Source organism: Amblyraja radiata, chromosome 30 (genome assembly GCF_010909765.2).
Source record: "Amblyraja radiata isolate CabotCenter1 chromosome 30, sAmbRad1.1.pri, whole genome shotgun sequence".
In the NCBI taxonomy this organism is placed as follows: Eukaryota; Metazoa; Chordata; class Chondrichthyes; order Rajiformes; family Rajidae; genus Amblyraja; species Amblyraja radiata.
Genome location: NC_045985.1, coordinates 5,754,793 through 5,776,396, shown reverse-complemented (window position 1 = coordinate 5,776,396; position 21,604 = coordinate 5,754,793). Strand labels below are relative to the sequence as shown.

Here is a 21,604-nt window from a genome sequence, read left to right as displayed (position 1 = left end):
ACACAGCAGACAGACACACAGACAGACAGACAGACAGACACCAGACAGAGACAGACATTGACACAGACACACAGACAGACAGACACACAGACAGACAGACAGACACACACACACACAGACAGACAGACACACAGACAGACAGACAGACACACAGACAGACACACAGACAGACAGACACACAGACAGACAGACAGAGACACAGACAGACAGACAGACAGACACACAGACACACAGACAGACAGACACACAGACAGACAGACAGACACACACACACACAGACAGACAGACACACAGACAGACAGACAGACACACAGACAGACAGACAACATACACACACAGGTTTCAGTTCAGGTCGTTAGGATGGATACAAGAGTTGGGGAGAGATGGAGAGATAAGGGAGAAATAGAGGATGGAGAAAAAGAAGATAGAGAAGGGGAGGAGAGAGGAAATAGAGTCGAGAAGAGAATAGGAGTGGTGGCAGGAGATGGAGGATTAGAGGTCCTTAACGTTGGGAGCTCTCACGCGGGTTTTCTGCGGAGTTTCTCTTCCCCCACCCTCTCCCCCACCCTCTCCCCCCACAAAAGACGTCTCCCCCACCCTCTCTTGAATTTAGAAGATTGAGGGGGGATCTTATAGAAACTTACAAAATCCTTAATGTGTTGGACAGGCTAGATGCAGGAAGATTGTTCCCGATGTTGGGGAAGTCCAGGACAAGGGGCCACACACACAGTTTAAGGATAAGGGGGAAATCGAGATGAGAAAAACATTTTTTCCCCCACACAGAGAGCGGTGAATCTGTGGAATTCTCTGCCACAGAAGGTAGTTGAGGCCACAGTTCATTGGCTATATTTAAGAGGGAGTTAGATGTGGCCCTTGTGGCTAAAGGGATCAGGGGGTATGGAGAGAAGGCAGGTACAGGATACTGAGTTGGATGATCAGCCATGATCATATTGAATGGTGAATGGTGCCGGCTCGAAGGGCCGAATGGCCTCTACTCCTGCACCTATTGTCTATGTTTCTATCACTAACTAACGGCAATAAGTCACCAATCTACACCCACTATCACAACACTGGGCCACAAAAACACCGCCTTTTGTTGTTGTTTGTGTAGAAAACCTGTTTATTTTTGATTACATTCATTATTTCCATTTGAACCATTTTAAAAAGGTCAACGCTTTTCTGTTTTTTTCAAAATATTTCGATATTTATTTATATTTGGATATTTCTTTGTGAAAAGATTATTGCATAAATGTTTAAAAACGTCGCGCTTATTAAATCCGCTGATTTAGACTGAAAATGCTTTTAAAAAATTTACGTTGAACGATTAATTTTTTACAAAATTGCTTATTTTTGAATGTTAAAATCCCCACTGCTCTCTCCTTTCTATTTTCTTTTACAAACGTTGCCATTATTGATGTTATTTCCCGTTTATATCCCCGCTGCGATCTGTCCTCAAAGTCACAAAACTCACGTGTGGCGAGTAAACGGATTGACGGCGACACAGAGACGTGGATCTCCTCTCCCTCTCTCCCCCTCTCTCTCCCCCTCCCCCTCTCTTTCCCCCCTCCTCCTCTCTTTCCCCCCCTCCCTCTCTCTTTCGCCCCCTCCCTCTCTCTTTCCCCCCTCCCCCTCTCTTTCCCCCCCTCCCTCTCTCTTTCCCCCCCTCCCTCTCTCTTTCCCCCCCTCCCTCTCTCTTTCCCCCCTCCCTCTCTCTTTCCCCCCCTCCCTCTGTCTATCCCCCCCTCCTCCCTCTTCCCCCCCCTCGGCTCTCTCCCCCCCCCCTCCCTCTCTCTCTCCATCGCCCCCCTCTCTACTCCCCGTGCTCGCGTCGACTTCCCCCTCCTAGCCTTACCCCTCCACTCCACCACCCTCTGCTCTTTTCCCCCCCCTCTCTGTTCATCTCCCCGCTCTTTTCTTCCCCCCCCTTTCCCCTCTCCCCCCTCTCTGTCTCCCACCCCTCTCTGTCTCTCCCCCTCCCCCTCTATTTTTCTCGCTATCTCCGTCTCCCCCCCTTCCCTCTCTCCACCCCCCCCCCCCATCCACCCGCTCTTCTCGTCTCCACTCCACACCCCTCGTCTTCCTCTCTAACTCCTCGGCCTCCCTTCCCCCCCGTCTCTCTCCCATCCCCCCTCCCTCTCTCCCCCCCTCCCCTGCTCTTCTCTCCCCCCCCCTTCGCCCTCTCCTCCCATCCTGCTCTCTCCCCCTCCTTCTCTTTCTCTTCCCCCCTTTCCCGTCTCTATCGAATCCCTCCCCTCCCCCCCCGCCTCTCCTCTTCCATCCCCTCCCTCACTGTCTCACCCCACCTCCCTCTCTGTCTCTCCATCCCCTCCCTCACTGTCTCACCCCACCTCCCACCCGTTCTGTCTCTCCCCCCCCTCCCTTTCTGTCTTTTCCCCCTCCCTCCCTGTCTCTTCCCCCCCCTCCCTCCTCATTGTCTCACCCCCCTCCCCTCTCAGAGACATGGATCTCCTCTCCCCCCCCCCCCCCCCCCTCACCTCTGAACATTAATAGCCCATTATTATCTGTTATTTGCACTTCGTCAGTTTATTTATTCATGGCTTGCTGTCTCTCCCTACGGGGGAATACGACCTTTTTGTCGTAACCCCCTTCTCTGCCTCCGTCTACACTGAGGCCTAATGGCGGAGCTGGCGACCTCGGGACTCTGGAGGCAGCTGACAGGACTCGCCCTGAGCTCCCGTGAGGGTGGCCCAGCCTGGGGCTGGAACTGCGCTCTCGTGAGAGCGGCCTGGCGAGGGGCTGAGAGACTTTCCCGTGAGGGGCTGTGGCCCGTCGGAGTGGCCCAGCCCGAGGGAGAACGGCACTCACGTCGGAGTGGCCCAGCCCGAGGGAGAACGGCACTCACGTCGGAGTGGCCCAGCCCGAGGGAGAACGGTACTCACGTGAGGGCGATCCGGCTCGGGGCTGGAACGGTGCTCCGGTGGCTGGGACGGCGTTCTGAGGCGGTGACCTGAGTCCTGGGTTGAGCCGCGGGTCAGCGGCTGCGTGTGCTGGACTGGAGGGCGGCAGCTTCGACCACCCCCGGGCCGCGGTGTTTGAACCGGCCCGTTTGCGGGGTTCGGTGAGCCGCGGGACTGTTGGTACCATCGCCCGGTGGGGAATCTCCTCAGCGCAGAGGGAGAAGAGGAGGGAAGAGACAGTAACCCTAAGATTTTTGCCTCCACCACAGTGAGGAGGTGCTTGGAGGATACACTGTGGTGGTGTTAATTTGTGTTTATTGTTGTTTATTATTGTATGATTGTATGTATGACTGCAGGCACGAAATTTTGTTCAGACCGTAAGGTCTGAATGACAATAAAGGTATTCTATTCGATTCTATTCTATTCTATGGCATGCTGGCATGAACATCAATTGCCCTCTGTAAATGTGCCACTAATATGCAGAATGTGAGATAACATAAAACTAGTGTGAGCGGGTGACGGATTGATGATTGGCATGGACTCGCTGGACCGAAGGGCCTGTTTGCATACTGTGCCTCTGAACTCTGAATGCTAAAGCTAAAGTGTGAGAATAAGTTGCATTTAATGTCACAACGGTGTATTCTGTCAAAAGATGTCGCTGCCTCAAAAAGGCTGGCAGTATCATCAAAGACCCACACCATCAGGTGGAAGGTACGGGTTCAGGAATAGCTACTTCCCCACAGCCATCAGGCTATTAAACCTGGCTCGGACAAAACTCTGATTATTATGAACACATTTTCTGTTATTTGTACTTTATCAGTTTATTTATTCATGTGTGTATATATTTATATTATGGTATATGGACACACTGATCTGTTTTGTAGTAAATGCCTACTATGTTCTGTGTGCTGAAGCAAAGCAAGAATTTCATTGTCCTATAAAGGGACACATGACAATAAACTCATTTGAACTTGAACATTGTGTCCATCCAGAATCAAGAGGAGAATGCACCCGTGGGATTGAACAGTGGGAGAGGGACAATTGTTGTGAGTTAGCGCATTGTTTAGACGCCGCAGGGAATAAGTTACAGCAACAGCCTGGGGACCATTGTCAGGGCAAGTCGAGAATCACAGCCGGGTCTCCCTCCCTCCGTACAGGGTGCGGATAGATCCGGCACGTGGGCTGACAGCAACCCGCTGATCGGAGCGCCTCATCTCCGTCATGTGGTCTGCCTTTTAGCATAGTGGGGGTGGTGACAGCTATGTGTGGAGGAAAACAGACAACACTTGATAATTCCATTATTTTGATTCATCACAGCTCCTCCAATGTCTTCGATGATGGAGCTCCTGGAAAGGTGTGATGATTGGCAGCTGCTGATCTTTGCTTGCGAGTGGTGGCACTGAATGCGGACCTGGGGGTGACATGACCTCCACTTACATGGAGACAGACAGTCTGAATGCGGACCTGGGGGAAAATGCAGCTCTTGCTTCCATTGCTACCGCCCCTCCCCCCGCAACCCACTTGCCAGATACACAACCAGAACTTCTCCCTTATACCTCTCTCTGCAAGACCAAGTAAATAGAGTCGCTTTTATTATCAGCAATTATGTCACTGTTAAAATGTAGAAGTCGGCTCTCGACCCGAAACATGATCTGTGCATATTCTCCAGAAATGCTGCCTGACCCGCTGAGTTACACCAGCACTCAGTGTCTATCTTTTGTGTAAACCAGCATCTGCCATTCCTTCTTATCTCAACCTGTTGCCTGGCCCGCTGTCTCACTCCATCACTTCGTGTTTTGATTTATAAATCTTAGGACATTTTATAATCAGTTAGGGAGTTCAAAACAGTGAAGGAATAGCCTACATATCTGTGGTTGTTAAATATTTAAAATAGGTATGTGCTGTACTCGAAAGGGAAGAAGTTGCAGCCGTGTAGAGTCACCGTATATCTGGAGTGGGGGGGGGGGGGGGGGGGGGGGCGACAAGGAGAATCGCTGCTTTCATTTCTTTGGGATTGGTGGCCACCAAATGCGGACCTGGGAGAAACACGACCTTCACTTACATGAGAACAATGAGTTTAAGAGTTTAAGATAGTCCCATTTCAGTTTAAGGGAGTCATAGTTACACCCGCCTAGAAGGAGAAGTCACTTGTACTTACAACCCCCCCCCCCCCCCCCCTTCTTTCTTGTGTAACCAGTTCCACAGTTCTCCACATTGTTTGTCTTTTGAGATCACACCTTCCCGAGCCAACAATGGGACCTTCCAGACAGGTCATTTAATTGATCCTGGTCTGCTGGTCTTTTCTCACCCCCAGCTCTCCCCCCCCCCCCCTCCCCACCACCACCACCCCACCCAAAGAAGGCATTGCTGGAATGAAAGGAATTGACAAACAAAAAACGAAGAAAGCCATAAAGAGCTTTTGATTTCCTTTCACACAGCGATTGTGAACACTAAGCACACTACAAAAAAGAGCTATTCGTATAGTAAACAATGTAGGATATCATGAACACACCAATATACCGTATTTAAAATTACACACCTTAAAGATTAAGGATCTGGTAGAATTTAAGACTGCACAAATAATTTATAAAGCAAAAAATAAACTGCTACCTGTAAACATACAAAAACTGTTCAAAGACAGAGAGGGGGGTTATAACTTTAGAGGGAAACTAAACTTGAAACAGCATTATGCTCGGACCAATTTAAAAAGTATGTGTACTTCCATTTGTGGGGTGGTTTTGTGGAATGGTCTTGACGAAACGATTAAACAAAGTATGAATGTAATGCAATTTAAAAAAATGTACAAAAGATATATTTTTGAAAAGTACAGTAATGAGGAAGGAGAATGTAAATCTCACAGATGTTAATGGTGCTTGTTCTTATTGTTCTTTTCTTATTTTGTTCTTTTTTTCTTAATAGCTTGATTGGAGTAGTTTTATTTGAATTGTCTGTTTAGTTTACTTGATTGAATTTTGCATTTGTTAATGGTGAAGAATGGGGGTAGGACTTGACAAGCATAGGCTTCTTCCTATCCCTTTTCGAACGAGTCTAATGTGTATTATGTTGAAATTGGCTTTTGCTTTTTTAATTTATGTATGTACATATATGTTATGTATATGTGTGTGTATATGTGTATATGTATGTATGTACATGTATATGTATATGTATGTATGTGTGTATGTATTTATGTGTATATATATATGTATAAATATAATTTTCCTTTTATTTATCCATTTTCATCTTTTCTTTTCTTCTTTTTTTTTTTTTTTAATCGTTCGAAATAAAGATAACGATAAAGAAAGATATCATTGTTGTGCTTTGGAGAAACAAAAATGCCGGTGCACGCAGAGGTCACAATGTCGTTCAGAAGTCAACGTGAAACACTAAGGGGCAGAAAACGGCGGTGGGTGTTGTGTACAGGCCACCTAACAGTAGTAGTGAAGTTGGAGATGGTATCAAACAAGAAATTAGAAATGCGTGCGACAAAGGCAAAACCGTTATAATGGGTGACTTCAATCTACCTATAGATTGGGTGAATCAAATTGGCAGGGGTGCTGAGGAAGAGGATTTTTTGGAATGTATGCGGGATAGTTATCTAAATCAACATGTAGAGGAACCAACGAGAGAGCAGGCTATTTTAGACTGGGTATTGAGTAATGAGGAAGGGTTAGTTAGCAGTCTTGTTGTACGTGCCCCCTTGGGCAAGAGTGACCATAATATGGTTGAGTTCTTCATTAGGATGGAGAGTGACATTGTCAATTCAGAAACAATGGTTCTGAATTTAAAGAAAGGTAACTTTGAGGGTATGAGACGTGAATTGGCCAAGATTGACTGGCAATTAATTCTAAAAGGGTTGACGGTGGATATGCAATGGAAGACATTTAAAGACTGCATGGATGAACTACAAAAATTGTTCATCCCAGTTTGGCAAAAGAATAAATCAGGGAAGGTAGTGCATCCGTGGATAACAAGGGAAATCAGGGATAGTATCAAAGCGAAGGATGATGCGTACAAATTAGCCAGAAAAAGCAGCATACCGGAGGACTGGGAGAAATTCAGAGACCAGCAGAGGAGGACAAAGGGCTTAATTAGGAAAGGAAAAATAGATTATGAAAGAAAACTGGCAGGGAACATAAAAACTGACTGCAAAAGTTTTTATAGATATGTGAAAAGAAAGAGATTAGTTAAAACAAATGTAGGTCCCTTGCAGTCAGAAACGGGTGAGTTGATCATGGGGAACAAGGATATGGCGGACCAATTGAATAACTACTTTGGTTCCGTCTTCACTAAGGAAGACATAAATAATCTGCCGGAAATAGCAGGGGACCGCGGGTCAAAGGAGTTGGAGGAATTGAGTGAAATCCAGGTTAGCCGGGAAGTGGTGTTGGGTAAATTGAATGGATTAAAGGCCGATAAATCCCCAGGGCCAGATAGGCTGCATCCCAGAGTACTTAAGGAAGTAGCTCCAGAAATAGTGGATGCATTAGTAATAATCTTTCAAAACTCTTTAGATTCTGGAGTAGTTCCTGAGGATTGGCGGGTAGCAAACGTAACCCCACTTTTTAAGAAGGGAGGGAGAGAAAAAACGGGGAATTACAGACCAGTTAGTCTAACATCGGTAGTGGGGAAATTGCTAGAGTCAGTTATTAAAGATGGGATAGCAGCACATTTGGAAAGTGGTGAAATCATTGGACAAAGTCAGCATGGATTTACAAAAGGTAAATCATGTCTGACGAATCTTATAGAATTTTTCGAGGATGTAACTAGTAGCGTGGATAGGGGAGAACCAGTGGATGTGGTGTATCTGGACTTCCAGAAGGCTTTCGACAAGGTCCCACATAAGAGATTAGTTTACAAACTTAAAGCACACGGCATTGGGGGTTCAGTATTGATGTGGATAGAGAACTGGCTGGCAAACAGGAAGCAAAGAGTAGGAGTAAACGGGTCCTTTTCACAATGGCAGGCAGTGACTAGTGGGGTACCGCAAGGCTCAGTGCTGGGACCCCAGCTATTTACAATATGCGGATGACACTAAGCTGGGGGGCAGTGTTAGCTGTGAGGAGGATGCTAGGAGACTGCAAGGTGACTTGGATAGGCTGGGTGAGTGGGCAAATGTTTGGCAGATGCAGTATAATGTGGATAAATGTGAGGTTATCCATTTTGGTGGCAAAAACAGGAAAGCAGACTATTATCTAAATGGTGGCCGACTAGGAAAAGGGGAGATGCAGCGAGACCTGGGTGTCATGGTACACCAGTCATTGAAAGTGGGCATGCAGGTGCAGCAGGCAGTGAAGAAAGCGAATGGTATGTTAGCTTTCATAGCAAAAGGATTTGAGTATAGGAGCAGGGAGGTTCTACTGCAGTTGTACAGGGTCTTGGTGAGACCACACCTGGAGTATTGCGTACAGTTTTGGTCTCCAAATCTGAGGAAGGACATTATTGCCATAGAGGGAGTGCAGAGAAGGTTCACCAGACTGATTCCTGGGATGTCAGGACTGTCGTATGAAGAAAGACTGGATAGACTTGGTTTATACGCTCTAGAATTTAGGAGATTGAGAGGGGATCTTATAGAAACTTACAAAATTCTTAAGGGGTTGGACAGGATAGATGCAGGAAGATTGCTCCCGATGTTGGGGAAGTCCAGGACAAGGGGTCACAGCTTAAGGATAAGGGGGAAATCCTTTAAAACCGAGATGAGAAGAACTTTTTTCACACAGAGAGTGGTGAATCTCTGGAACTCCCTGCCACAGAGGGTAGTCGAGGCCAGTTCATTGGCTATATTTAAGAGGGAGTTAGATGTGGCCCTTGTGGCTAAGGGGATCAGAGGGTATGGAGAGAAGGCAGGTACGGGATACTGAGTTGGATGATCAGCCATGATCATATTGAATGGCGGTGCAGGCTCGAAGGGCCGAATGGCCTACTCCTGCACCTAATTTCTATGTTTCTATGTTTCTATCTCTACTTTAAAGCGAAAATAATGAATTACCAGAGGGGGGTGGTTTGTACGGTACTCGAAAGGGGGTGGACAAATATAATCGCTGCCTTCAATTTCTTGCGAGTGGTGGCCCTGAATGTGGACCTGGGGGTGACATGACGTCTACTTACATGGAGACAGACAGTCTGAATGCGGACCTGGGGGGAAATGCAGCTCTTGCTTACAGCCCCGGCTCCAACGCCCCCTCCCTCCCACTACACACTTGCCAGATACAAAACCACAACCAACGATCATTGATCATAACATCTCCCTTGTCCGTCTCTCTGCGAGACCAAGTCAACAGAGTGGCTGAAGAAGGGTTTCGGCCGTAACGTTGCCTATTTCCTTCGCTCCATAAATAATGTGGAGAGCCGAGGAACTGTTAAAATTACAAGGAGGGGGGGAGGGAGAGGGGGAAGTGTAAGGAGAAATTATTTAAAGTTAGAGAATTCAATGTTTCAAACGACATTTCGTTTGGACCTCAAGGGGTCCACATGACAAATAAATTGAATTGTAATTGTAATTGTTTGTAATTGTTTAAAAAAAAAACAAATGAAACTTTATTCAAGGAAAAAAATATGTACAATACCGAAACCGTGCAAGAAATTCGTCCGACATTCTCGGTGGCTATACGTACATTCAATACTGTTTACACAAATTTCACTCCCTCCTCCTTCTTTCTCGTGTAACCAGTTTCACAGTTCTCCACATTGTTTGTCTCTTGAGATCACACCTTCCCACATTCAACAATGGGACCTGCCAGACGGGTCATTTAATTGATCCTGGTCTTCTGGTCTTTTCTCACTGCCAGCTCTTCACCCTCCCCCCTCACCCCCAACCACCACCCCACCCAAAGAAGACATTGCTGGATTGAAAGGAATTGACAAACAAAAAACGACGAATGCCAGAAAGGGCTTTTGATTTCCTTTCACACAGCGATTGTTTTTGCTTTGGAGAAACAAAAATGCCGGTGCACGCAGAGGTCACAATCAAAGATCTTATAGCGGAGCAAGATAGGCTACTCCTGCTAAATGCAATGGGCTGACGTGTAGTAGCTACGGAGGGGATCCTGGGCATTTTCCCCCGCCCATTTTAGTAACCGGAGCCTGCCTGACCCGACCCGACTCGCAGTGTAATCAACGAACAGTTTGTGTGTGTGATATAGGGTTAGATTCATAAATCTGTCAGTTCATACTTCTTGTCAAGAATAAAATTTGACTCTGGCAATTGTCTTTTTTAATATATTTTAAGTCATTTCTTTTTAAATGGCTCACAAGCAGTGTTTGAGTTGATTTTGTAGTAACCGGCACCGACCCGACCCGACTCGCAGGCTAATTGACATTGCGGGGGAAGTGTTTGTGCGTGATATAGGGTTAGATTCATAATTCTGTTAGTTCATCATTCTGTTAATTCTTGTTAAAGAATAAAATGTTTATAAACACACATACATGAATGTGATATAAATGTATGTAATCATATAACACACACAATTATATTTCTTCTGATCCAATGATGAACTTTATTTCAGACTAGACAAGGGACATTAAATAAGAAACATTGTAACCCTCCCCGCAACTTCACACACACTAGGCCTTATCCCCGGGCCGCGCACCCCCTCTCCCGCTGCCCCGGGCCCCACTCTCCCTCTCCCCGGGCCGCGCACTCCTTCTCCCCGGGCCGCGCACTCCTTCTCCCTGGGCCCCACACTCCCTCTCACCGGGCCCCACACTCCCTCTCCACGGGCCCCACACTCCCTCTCCCCGGGCCCCACACTCCCTCTCCCCGGGCCCCACACTCCCTCTCCCCACACTCCCTCTCCCCGGGCCCCACACTCCCTCTCCCCGGGCCCCACACCCACTCTCCCCGGGCCCCACACTCCCTCTCCCCGGGCCCCACACCCCCTCTCCCCGGGCCGCGCACTCCTTCTCCCCGGGCCCCACACTCCCTCTCCCGCTGCCCCACACCCCCTCTCCCCGGGCCCCACACTCCCTCTCCCCGGTCCGTACACTCCCTCTCCCCGGGCCCCACACCCACTCTCCCCGGGCCCCACACCCACTCTCCCCGGGCCCCACACTCCCTCTCCCCGGGCCCCACACCCCCTCTCCCCGGGCCCCACACCCCCTTACCCCGGGACCCACACTCCCTCTCCCCGGGCCGCACACTCCCTCTCCCCGGGCCACACACCCCCTCTCCCCGGGCCCCACACTCCCTCTCCCCGGGCCCCACACTCCCTCTCCCCGGGCCCCACACCCCCTCTCCCGCATGAGCGGACAACACGTTTGCGTGAGAGTAACCAATCTTGCTCCGCTATATGATCTTTGGTCACAATGTCGTTCAGAAGTCAACGGGATCTCTACTTTAAAGCGAAAAGAATGAATTTCCAGAGGGGGGTGGTTTGTACAATACTCGAAAGAGGGTGGACAAATGTAATCGCTGCCTTCAATTCCTTGCGAGTGGTGTCCCTGAATGTGGACCTGGGGGTGACATGACCTCCACTTACATGGAGACAGACAATCTGAATGCGGACCTGGGGGAAAATGCAGCTCTTGCTTACAGCCCCCCACAACCCACCTGCCAGATACACAACCAGAACTTCTCCCTATCCCTCTCTCTGCAAGACCAAGTAAATAGAGTCGCTTCTTCGTATCAGCGATTATGTCATTGTCAAAATGTAGAAGTCGTGTCTCGACCCGAAACATGATCTGTGCATATTCTCCAGAAATGCTGCCTGACCCGCTGAGTAACTCCAGCACTTAGTGTCTATCTCTTGTATAAACCAGCATCTGCCCTTCTCTCTTACCTCAACCTGTTGCCTGGCCCGCTGTCTTACTCCATCACTTTGTGTTTTGATTTATAAATCTTAGGTCATTTTATAATCAGATAGGGAGTTCAAAACAGTGAATAGACAATAGGTGCAGGAGTAGGCCATTTAGCCCTTCGAGCCAGCACCGCCATTCAATGTGATCATGGCTGATCATCCCCAATCAGTACCCCGTTCCTGCCTTCTCCCCATATCCCCTGACTCCGCTATTTTTAAGAGCGTCAGGAACATGTTTTCTGGAGTCGACTAGTTGCTATCAGCAGTTTTTCACTTTCAAAATTTGGATATAAACATTAAGAATTTCACATGCAGGAGCAACTCCGCAAATGTTTCAACTTCTGAAATATATTTTCAAGAGATTTTTATAATATTCTCCAATTTCAGGTAGTCCCTGCTTTCTCCCTCCTTCCCCTCCCCTTCCCAACCCTCCCACAGCCCACTGTCTCCGCCACTTCCTGACTTCTTCCCGCCCCCCCCCCCCACCTCCACCTCCACCTCCACCTCCACCTCCAACCCAGCCAAAGATCATAGAGCGGAGCTATTTCCTAGACGTCAGTCTGAAGAAGGGTCTCGACCAAAAATCTTTGGTTCGAAGGGCCGAATGGCCTACTCCTGCAAGAAATGCAACACCTGTCCCTTCACCTCCCCCCTCGACTCCATTCAAGGTCCCAAGCAGTCGTTCCAGGTGCGACAAAGGTTCACCTGTATCTCCTCCAACCTCATCTACTGCATCCGCTGCTCTAGATGTCAGCTGATTTACATCGGTGAGACCAACCGTAGGTTGGGCGATCGTTTCGCCGAACACCTCCGCTCAGTCCGCAATAACCTACCTGACCTCCCGGTGGCTCAGCACTTCAACTCCCCCTCCCATTCCCAATCCGACCTCTCTGTCCTGGGTCTCCTCCATTGCCAGAGTGAGCAACAGCGGAAATTGGAGGAACAGCACCTCATATTCCGTCTGGGGTCCTTGCGTCCTTATGGCATTAACATTGAATTCTCCCAATTTGGCTAGCCCGTGCTGTCTCCTCCCCTTCCTTAACCCTCTAGCTGTCTCCTCCCACCCTCCCATCCGCCCGCCCTCGGGCTCCTCCTCCTCCTCCCTTTTTCCTTCTTTCTTTCCCCACCCCCCATCAGTCTGAAGAAGGGTTTCGGCCCGAAACGTCGCATATTTCCTTCGCTCCATAGATGCTGCTGCACCCGCTGAGTTTCCCCAGCAATTTTGTGTACCTTTGGCCTACTCCTGCACCTATTTTCTATGTTTCTTTATTAATTCTGTTTTTAATTTGTAAATCAGGGGAGAGCGCGAACGCAGTCCCCCACTACCACAAATTTTGCAGTCGAGTATCCCGCATTTGGGGACATCGCAGGCGTCAGCACACCCGAAGTGCAATGGGATAGCCTCGTCCTGGGAAAACTTTTTTTTAATTTTTTTTTTTTTTAATTTCAAAATATACTTTATTCAATTGGTAAATATATACAATTTCTGAACCATTCAAACAAAATTCATCCGACATTTTCGGAGACTATACAAACTTTTTCCAGTACATTATTTTTACGTTTGACAAATTTCACCAAACAGTCCCCCACCCACCCCGTGCCACTCTGTGGCCCCTGTCCAAGTAATAAATATATACAATGTGTACACAGTGCGGAAATTCCATCTGACATTTTCGTCGGCTATAGAGATTGTTCAATTCAATACCGTTTATGTCTTTTAAGTTCCACAAAAATGTCCCCCACCCGTGCCACTCATGTGGCCTCTTGGTGTGGGATACCTTCCCTTAATTTAATTTGAGGGGCGTCTCCACCATACCGTGCCCCCCATGTCCAGCAGCGGAAGGACCCTAGACTGTGGCCCTCCCCCACCGAGTCTTGGCGTTGGCTGCACCAAGCTTCAGCGAGTCCCTTAGCACGTACTCCTGCAGTCTGCAGTGGGCCAGTCGGCAACATTCCCTGACGGACATCTCGCTCTGCTGGGTGGTGAGCAACGCTCGGGCAGACCAAAGAGCGTCTTTCACCGAGTTGATGACCCTCCAGCAGCACTCGATGTCAGTCTCTGAATGTGTCCATGGGAACAGTCCGTAAATCACAGAGTCCTCTGTGACGGAGCTGTTCGGGATAAATCGTTCCAGGGACCCTTTCATACCTCTCCAGACTCTTTTTGCAAACCCGCACTCTGCAAAGAGGTGGGCAACCGTCTCCTCTCCATAGCAACCGTCCCGGGGGCAGCGTGCGCTGCTAGTGAGGTTCCGACGGTGCAGGAAGGATCTAACTGAGAGGGCTCCCCTCACCGCCAGCCAAGCCAGGTCTTGGTGCTTGTTGGTCAGTTCTGGCGATGAGGCATTTTGCCAGACAAGCTGGGCAGTCTGCTCTGGGAACCACGCCACCGGATCCACCGAGTCCTTTCCCTGCAGTGCCTGCAGGACATTCCGTGCTGACCACTGCCCGATGGACTTGTGGTCAAAGGTGTTGGTCCGGAAGAACCTGTCAACAGACGTCAGATGGGGCGGCAATGTCCAGCTGACTGGCACATTGCGTGGCATCTGTGCCAGGCCCATCCTTCGCAACACCGGGGACAGGTAGAACCTCAGCAGGTAGTGGCACTTAGTGCCCACGTGCCTTGGCTCTACACTCCGCCTGATTCAGCCACACACAAAGGTGGCCATCAGGATGAGGGCGACGTTGGGCACGCTTTTACCCCCGTTGCCTGCCGACTTGTACATTGTGACCCGTCGCACCCGGTCCATCCTCGACCCCCAGATGAACTGGAAGACGGCCCGGGTGATCCCCGTGGCGTAGGAGGGAGAGGCAGGCCACACTTGTGCCAAGTACAGCAGACCCGAGAGCACCTCACACCTGATGACCACATTTTTCCCGGTTATGGAGAGGGAGCGTTGCCTCCACAGCTCCAGCTTCTTCCCCACCTTGGCTATCCGCTCCAGCCAATTCTTGTTACTCGCCTCAGCCCCCCCGAACCAGATCCCCAGCACCTTCAAGAAGTCAGGCTTGATGGTGAAGGGGATGGAAGATCGGTCGGGCCAGTTGCCAAAGAGCATGGCCTCGCTCTTCCTGCGGTTCACCCTGGCTCCCGTGGCCGACTCAAACTGGTCACAGATGCTGATCAATCTGCGGACCGACCTTGGATCCGAGCAGAAGACGGCGACATCGTCCATGTACAGGGAGGTCTTGACCTGAATGCCCCCACTGCCTGGCAATGTCACTCCTCTTATGCTCGCATCCTTCCTGATGGACTCGGCAAAAGGTTCAATACAGCAGACAAACAAGACAGGAGAGAGAGGGCAACCCTGCCTGACTCCAGACCTTACAGGGAAACTGTCTGATTCCCACCCATTGATTTGGACTGCACTACGGATGTTGGTGTAGAGCAGTTTGATCCAATTTCGGATTCCCTCCCCAAAACCCATTTTGGACAGCACGTTCCTCATGTACGTGTGCGATATCCTGTCGAAGGCCTTCTCCTGGTCCAAGCTGACTAGGCAGGCATCCACCCGTCTGTCCTGCACGTAGGCGATGGTATCTCTCAGCAGCGCTAGGCTGTCTGAGATTTTCCTGCCAGGTACAGCACAGGTTTGGTCCGGGTGGATCACCCGTCCCAGAGCAGACTTGACCCGGTTGGCGATGGCCTTAGACAGGATCTTGTAATCTACATTCAACAATGTTATGGGTCTCCAATTCTTTATATCCTTCATCTCCCCCTTCTGCTTGTGGATTAGGGTGATGCTGCCCTTCCTCATCGAGTCTGACATGCTGCCGGCTAGAAGCATGTCGTTGTACACTTCCAGCAGGTCCGGGCCCACCCAGTCCCACAGAGCCGAATACAACTCGGCCGGTAAGCCATCGCTTCCGGGAGTTTTACTCGAGTCAAAGGAGCGGATGGAGCCAGTCAGCTCCTCTAGGGTCAGTGGTTGGTCCAGACTCTCCTGCTTGCTGTCCTCCAAGACCTCCGTGATAGAGGACAGGAAGTTCTGGGAGGCGGTGCTGTCTGTGGCCTTTTGGTCATACAATTCCGAGTAAAAGGATTTGCAGACCCTCATCATGTCTGTCTGCGAGGATGCTACCGAGCCGTCCTCCTCCCTAAGGCTGTTGATCACAGAGCTCCCCCTGTGAACCTTATGGAAGAAGAAACGTGAGCACGTCTCATCCTGCTCCACATGGCGGACCCTGGATCGGAAGATGATCTTGGAGGATTCAGAGGTAAAGAGCCGAGCTTGCCGGTCCTTCACCTCTCTAAGTTCCTCCCTCACATCCACCCCCCTCGACTGCAGAAGGAGCAGTTGTTGCAATTCTGTCTGGAGTTGGCACAATTCCCTCTGACTCTGTCTTGCTCTCTGAACCCCTTTGGCTATGAAGAACCTCTTAATGTTCTCCTTGGTTTCTTCCCACCAGAGTGTCGGGGAGTCAAAGAGGGGCCTCACCGTTCTCCAACGTGCGTAGTCCCTCTTTAGCTCCTCAACGTTCTCTGGGGTCAACAGCTTCACATTTAACTTCCACGTCCCTCTGCCTGCCTTCCGGTCCTCCTGTAGGTGACAGGAAGCCTGAAGGAGGCAGTGGTCAGAGAAGAACACCGGCGTGAGGTCGGTGTGTCTCACCGTGACGGCCTTCGTGGTGAAGACGAAGTCTATCCGGGATCGGGCCAAACCGTCCGATCTCGACCAGGTGAACCGCGGCTGGGACCCGCCTGCAGGGTCGCTGAAGGCGTCGTGCAGCTTTGCGTCTTTTACCGTTTCCATCAGGAACTTGGACGTGCTGTCCAGTCTGTTGTCGGCACTGCCGGATCGTCCAGCCGCATCAATGATGCAGTTGAAGTCACCGGCCAGAACGATCTGCCGGGACGTGGCCAACAGCACTGGGAGCTGCTGGAGAACGGCCAGCCGCTCGCTCCGCACGGGTGGGGCATACACATTAATCAGCCGGAGCGGAGAACCACGGTACATTACATCCACCACGAGGAGACTCTTCTTATTCAGTACGAGCCAAAATTGCAACAACTTCTACTGCACTTAATTGCCGACAACAGCAAAAACGACATATTGTCGCCTTTCATTTCTCGTTTCACACCTGATCTTTATCAGATTTGACCGCTTTTCCTCGCTGCTGGCCTCATTTGCATTTCTTCCTGAAAAGGAAGCAGCCACATTGCCGAATTGCTGCCGACTTGCAGTTACTGAGCATCGCCTCTGTGTGGCGCTGCTCCACCGCCGACGTTTCATTCACCGAAGTTGGATACAAAATGCTGGAGTAACTCAGCTGGTTAACTCAGGCAACATCTCTGGAGAGAAGGAATACTGAGAGTCAGTGGAACGGGAAACGAGAGATATCCTCGTCGTGGCTATCCCTCGAGGTCGAGGATGATGGTTCTGTTGTTTTTATGGAGATATAGGCGGTACATAGAGCAAATGAATGAAAGATTCGCAAAAGCGGGAGGAATCACAGAGGGGGCGCAGCGAGAGAGGGTGTTGCAGAACTCTCATTGGAGAGAGGAGGATGTTGCTGCGAATCCAATCCATCGCTCCTGCCCGCTCCGTGCCTCGGCACCCCAACAGGACCCACAGAACCAAGGCCCTTAACGCCACCAGTAACGTATTAGTAGCTGGTATCTCAAATTGGATCGAATGCCCTCGTCTGCTCCTAATAGGTCTGGTGTAGGTTTGGTATATCGAGCTGACCATTTAACATTTTGTAAAAACGGGTCAAACGGTGAGCTTTACTTTTGTTTTCGAGAGGGTTCCACCCCGACCAGTGAATTCACAAGTTTGGTAACACTCGCTTCTCTCTCATAGGTATTTGCAACAAATCGAACTGCCTGTGCATATTATTAGTAGAAACTAAGAACTGCAAATAAAATGTGTAAGAAGGAACTGCAGATGTTGGTTTACATCGAAGATAGACACAAAATGCTGGAGTAACTCAGCGGTTCAGGCAGCGTCTCTGGTGAAATGGAATAGGTGACATTTCAGGTCGAGACACTTCATCCGGCTGAGAGTCGGGGAAGGGGAAACTAGAGGTATGGGAAGGTGCAGAACAAGCAGAGCCTGCGTCGATGATTCAGGATAGGTGGAGCCCATAGTGGACTGGGGACGCGGTGATATCCAAGAAATACAAATGGTGGAATTAGTAAGAGGGTTAGGGTGGAGACGGGGAGAGAGGGGATGCTCTATCATCTTTGGTTTGTACGGTACTCTAAAGGGGGTGGACAAATATAATTGCTGCCTTCAATTCCTTGCGAGTGGTGGCACTGAATGCGGACCTGGGGGTGACATGACCTCCACTTGCATTTAGACAGACAGTCTGAAGGCGGATCTGGGTGGAAAATGCAGCTCTTGCTTACTGCCCCCCCACAACCCACTTGCCAGATACAAAACTCGAGGGTTTAGAGGAGGTCACTCTAAACTCAAGTCAAGTCAAGTCACATTTATTTATATACCACATTTAAAAAACAACTCTCAAAGGCCAAAGTGCTTTACATTCGTTATAAGAATAGTATAAACAAACAAACTACATAAATACATACATGTAGTCCTCGCTCAGAGGACGTCACGAAACGCTCGGGAGTACAGATAAGTTTTTAGTCTGGACTTAAAGGAGTCGATGGAGGGGGCAGTTCTGATGGGAAGAGGGATGCTGTTCCACAGTCTAGGGGCTGCAACCGCAAAGGCGCGGTCGCCCCTGAGCTTATGACCTCCACTTACATGGAAACAGACAGTCTGAATGCGGACCTGGGGGAAAATGCAGCTCTTGCTTCCATCGCTACCCCCCCCCCCCCTCCCCCGCAACCCACTTGCCAGATACACAACCAGAACTTCTCCCTTATACCTCTCTCTGCAAGACCAAGTAAATAGAGTCGCTTTTATTATCAGCAATTATGTCATGTTAAAATGTAGAAGTCGGCTCTCGACCCGAAACATGATCTGTGCATATTCTCCAGAAATGCTGCCTGACCCGCTGAGTAACTCCAGCACTTAGTGTCTATCTTTTGTGTAAACCAGCATCTGCCATTCCTTCTTAACTCAACCTGTTGCCTGGCCCGCTGTCTTACTCCATCACTTCGTGTTTTGATTTATACATCTTAGGTCATTTTATAATCAGTTAGGGAGTTCAAAACAGTGAAGGAATAGCCTACATATCTGTGGTTGTTAAATATTTAAAATAGGTATGTGCTGTACTCGAAAGGGAAGAAGTTGCAGACGTGTAGAGTCACCGTATATCTGGAGTGGGGGGGGTGGGGGGAGGACAATAAGAATCGCTCCTTTCATTTCTTTGGGATTGGTGGCCACCAAATGCGGACCTGGGAGAAACACGACCTTCACTTACATGAGAACAATGAGTTTAAGAGTTTAAGATAGTCCCATTTCAGTTTAAGGGAGTCATAGTTACACCCGCCTAGAAGGAGAAGTAACTTGTACTTACATCCCCCCCCCCCCCCCTCTCTTCTTTCTCGTGTAACCAGTTCCACAGTTCTCCACATTGTTTGTCTTTTGAGATCACGCCTTCCCGAGCCTACAATGGGACCTTCCAGACAGGTCATTTAATGGATCCTGGTCTCCTGGTCTTCTCTCACCCCCAGCTCTTCACCCCCCCCCCCTCCCCACCACCACCACCCCACCCAAAGAAGGCATTGCTGGAATGAAAGTAATTGACAAACAAAAAACGAAGAAAGCCATAAAGAGCTTTTGATTTCCTTTCACACAGCGATTGTGAACACTAAGCACACTACAAAAAAGAGCTATTCGTATAGTAAACAATGTAGGATATCATGAACACACCAATATACTGTATTTAAAATTACACACCTTAAAAATTAAGGATCTGGTAGAATTTAAGACTGCACAAATAATTTATAAAGCAAACAATAAACTGCTACCTGTAAACATACAAGAACTGTTCAAAGACAGAGAGGGGGGTTATAACTTTAGAGGGAAACTAAACTTGAAACAGCATTATGCTCGGACCAATTTAAAAAGTATGTGTACTTCCATTTGTGGGGTGGTTTTGTGGAATGGTCTTGACGAAACGATTAAACAAAGTATGAATATAATGCAATTTAAAAAAACGTACAAAAGATATATCTTTGAAAAGTACAGTAATGAGGAAGGAGAATGTAAATCTCACAGATGTTAATGGTGCTTGTTCTTTTTGTTCTTTTTTTTTTGTTCTTTTTTTCTTACTAGCTTGATTGGAGTAGTTTTATTTGAATTGTCTGTTTAGTTTATTTTATTGAATTTTGCATTTGTTAATGGTGAAGAATGGGGGGAGGACTTGACAAGCATAGGCTTCTTCCTATCCCTTTTCGAACGAGTCTAATGTGTATTATGTTGAAATTGGCTTTTGATTTTTTAATTTATGTACATATATGTTATGTACATGTGTATGTGTGTATATGTGTATATGTATGTATGTATATATGTACATGTATGTGTGTGTGTGTATATGTGTATATGTATGTATGTATATATGTATGTATGTGTATATGTATTTATGTATATATATATGTATATATATAATTTTCCTTTTATTTATTCATTTTCATCTTTTCTTTTCTTCTTTTTTTTTTTAATCGTTCGAAATAAAGATAAAGATAAAGAAAGATATCATTGTTGTGCTTTGGAGAAACAAAAATGCCGGTGCACGCAGAGGTCACAATGTCGTTCAGAAGTCAACGGGATATCTACTTTAAAGCGAAAATAATGAATTTCCAGAGGGGGGTGGTTTGTACGGTACTCGAAAGGGGGTGGACAAATATAATCAATTCCTTGCGAGTGGTGGCCCTGAATGTGGACCTGGGGGTGACATGAACCCTACTTACATGGAGACAGACAGTCTGAATGCGGACCTGGGGGGAAATGCAGCTCTTGCTTACAGCCCCGGCTCCAATGCCCCCTCCCTCCCACTACCCACTTGCCAGATACAAAACCACAACCAAAGATCATTGACCATAACTTCTCCCTTGTCCCTCTCTCTGCGAGGCCAAGTCAACAGAGTGGCTGAAGAAGGGTTTCGGCCGTAACGTTGCCTATTTCCTTCCCTCCATAAATAATGTGGAGAGCCGAGGAACTGGTAAAATGACAAGGAGGGGGGGAGGGAGGGGGGGAAGTGTAAGGAGAAACTATTTAAAGTTAGAGAATTCAATGTTTAAAAAAAACTCAAATTAAAATTTATTCAAGGAAAGAAATATGTACAATACCGAAACCGTGCAAGAAATTTGTCCGACATTCTCGGTGGCTATACGTACGCTTCAAAGAAAGGGAATGGTATGTTAGCTTTCATAGCAAAAGGATTTGAGTATAGGAGCAGGGAGGTTCTACTGCAGTTGTACAGGGTCTTGGTGAGACCACACCTGGAGTATTGCGTAAGTTTTGGTCTCCAAATCGGAGGAAGGACATTATTGCCATAGAGGGAGTGCAGAGAAGGTTCACCAGACTGATTCCTGGGATGTCAGGGCTGTCTTATGAAGAAAGACTGGATAGACTTGGTTTATACTCTAGAATTTAGGAGATTGAGAGGGGATCTTATAGAAACTTACAAAATTCTTAAGGGGTTGGACAGGCTTGATGCAGGAAGATTGTTCCCGATGTTGGGGAAGTCCAGGACAAGGGGTCACAGTTTAAAGATAAGGGGGAAATCCTTGAAAACCGAGATGAGAAAAACTTTTTTCACACAGAGAGTGGTGAATATCTGGAACTCTCTGCCACAGAGGGTAGTTGAGGCCAGTTCATTGGCTATATTTAAGAGGGAATTAGATGTGGCCCTTGTTGCTAAAGGGGTCAGGGGGTATGGAGAGAAGGCAGGTACAGGATACTGAGTTGGATGATCAGCCATGATCATATTGAATGGCGGTGCAGGCTCGAAGGGCCGAATGGCCTACTCCTGCAC

The 21,604-nt window shown here is 48.3% G+C and overlaps 1 pseudogene; it reads right to left on the bottom strand.

Moving 5' to 3' along the window:
- Nucleotides 1-13,004: 13,004 nt before the first annotated feature.
- Nucleotides 13,005-13,187, bottom strand: LOC116990242 (annotated as a pseudogene).
- Nucleotides 13,188-21,604: the final 8,417 nt, after the last annotated feature.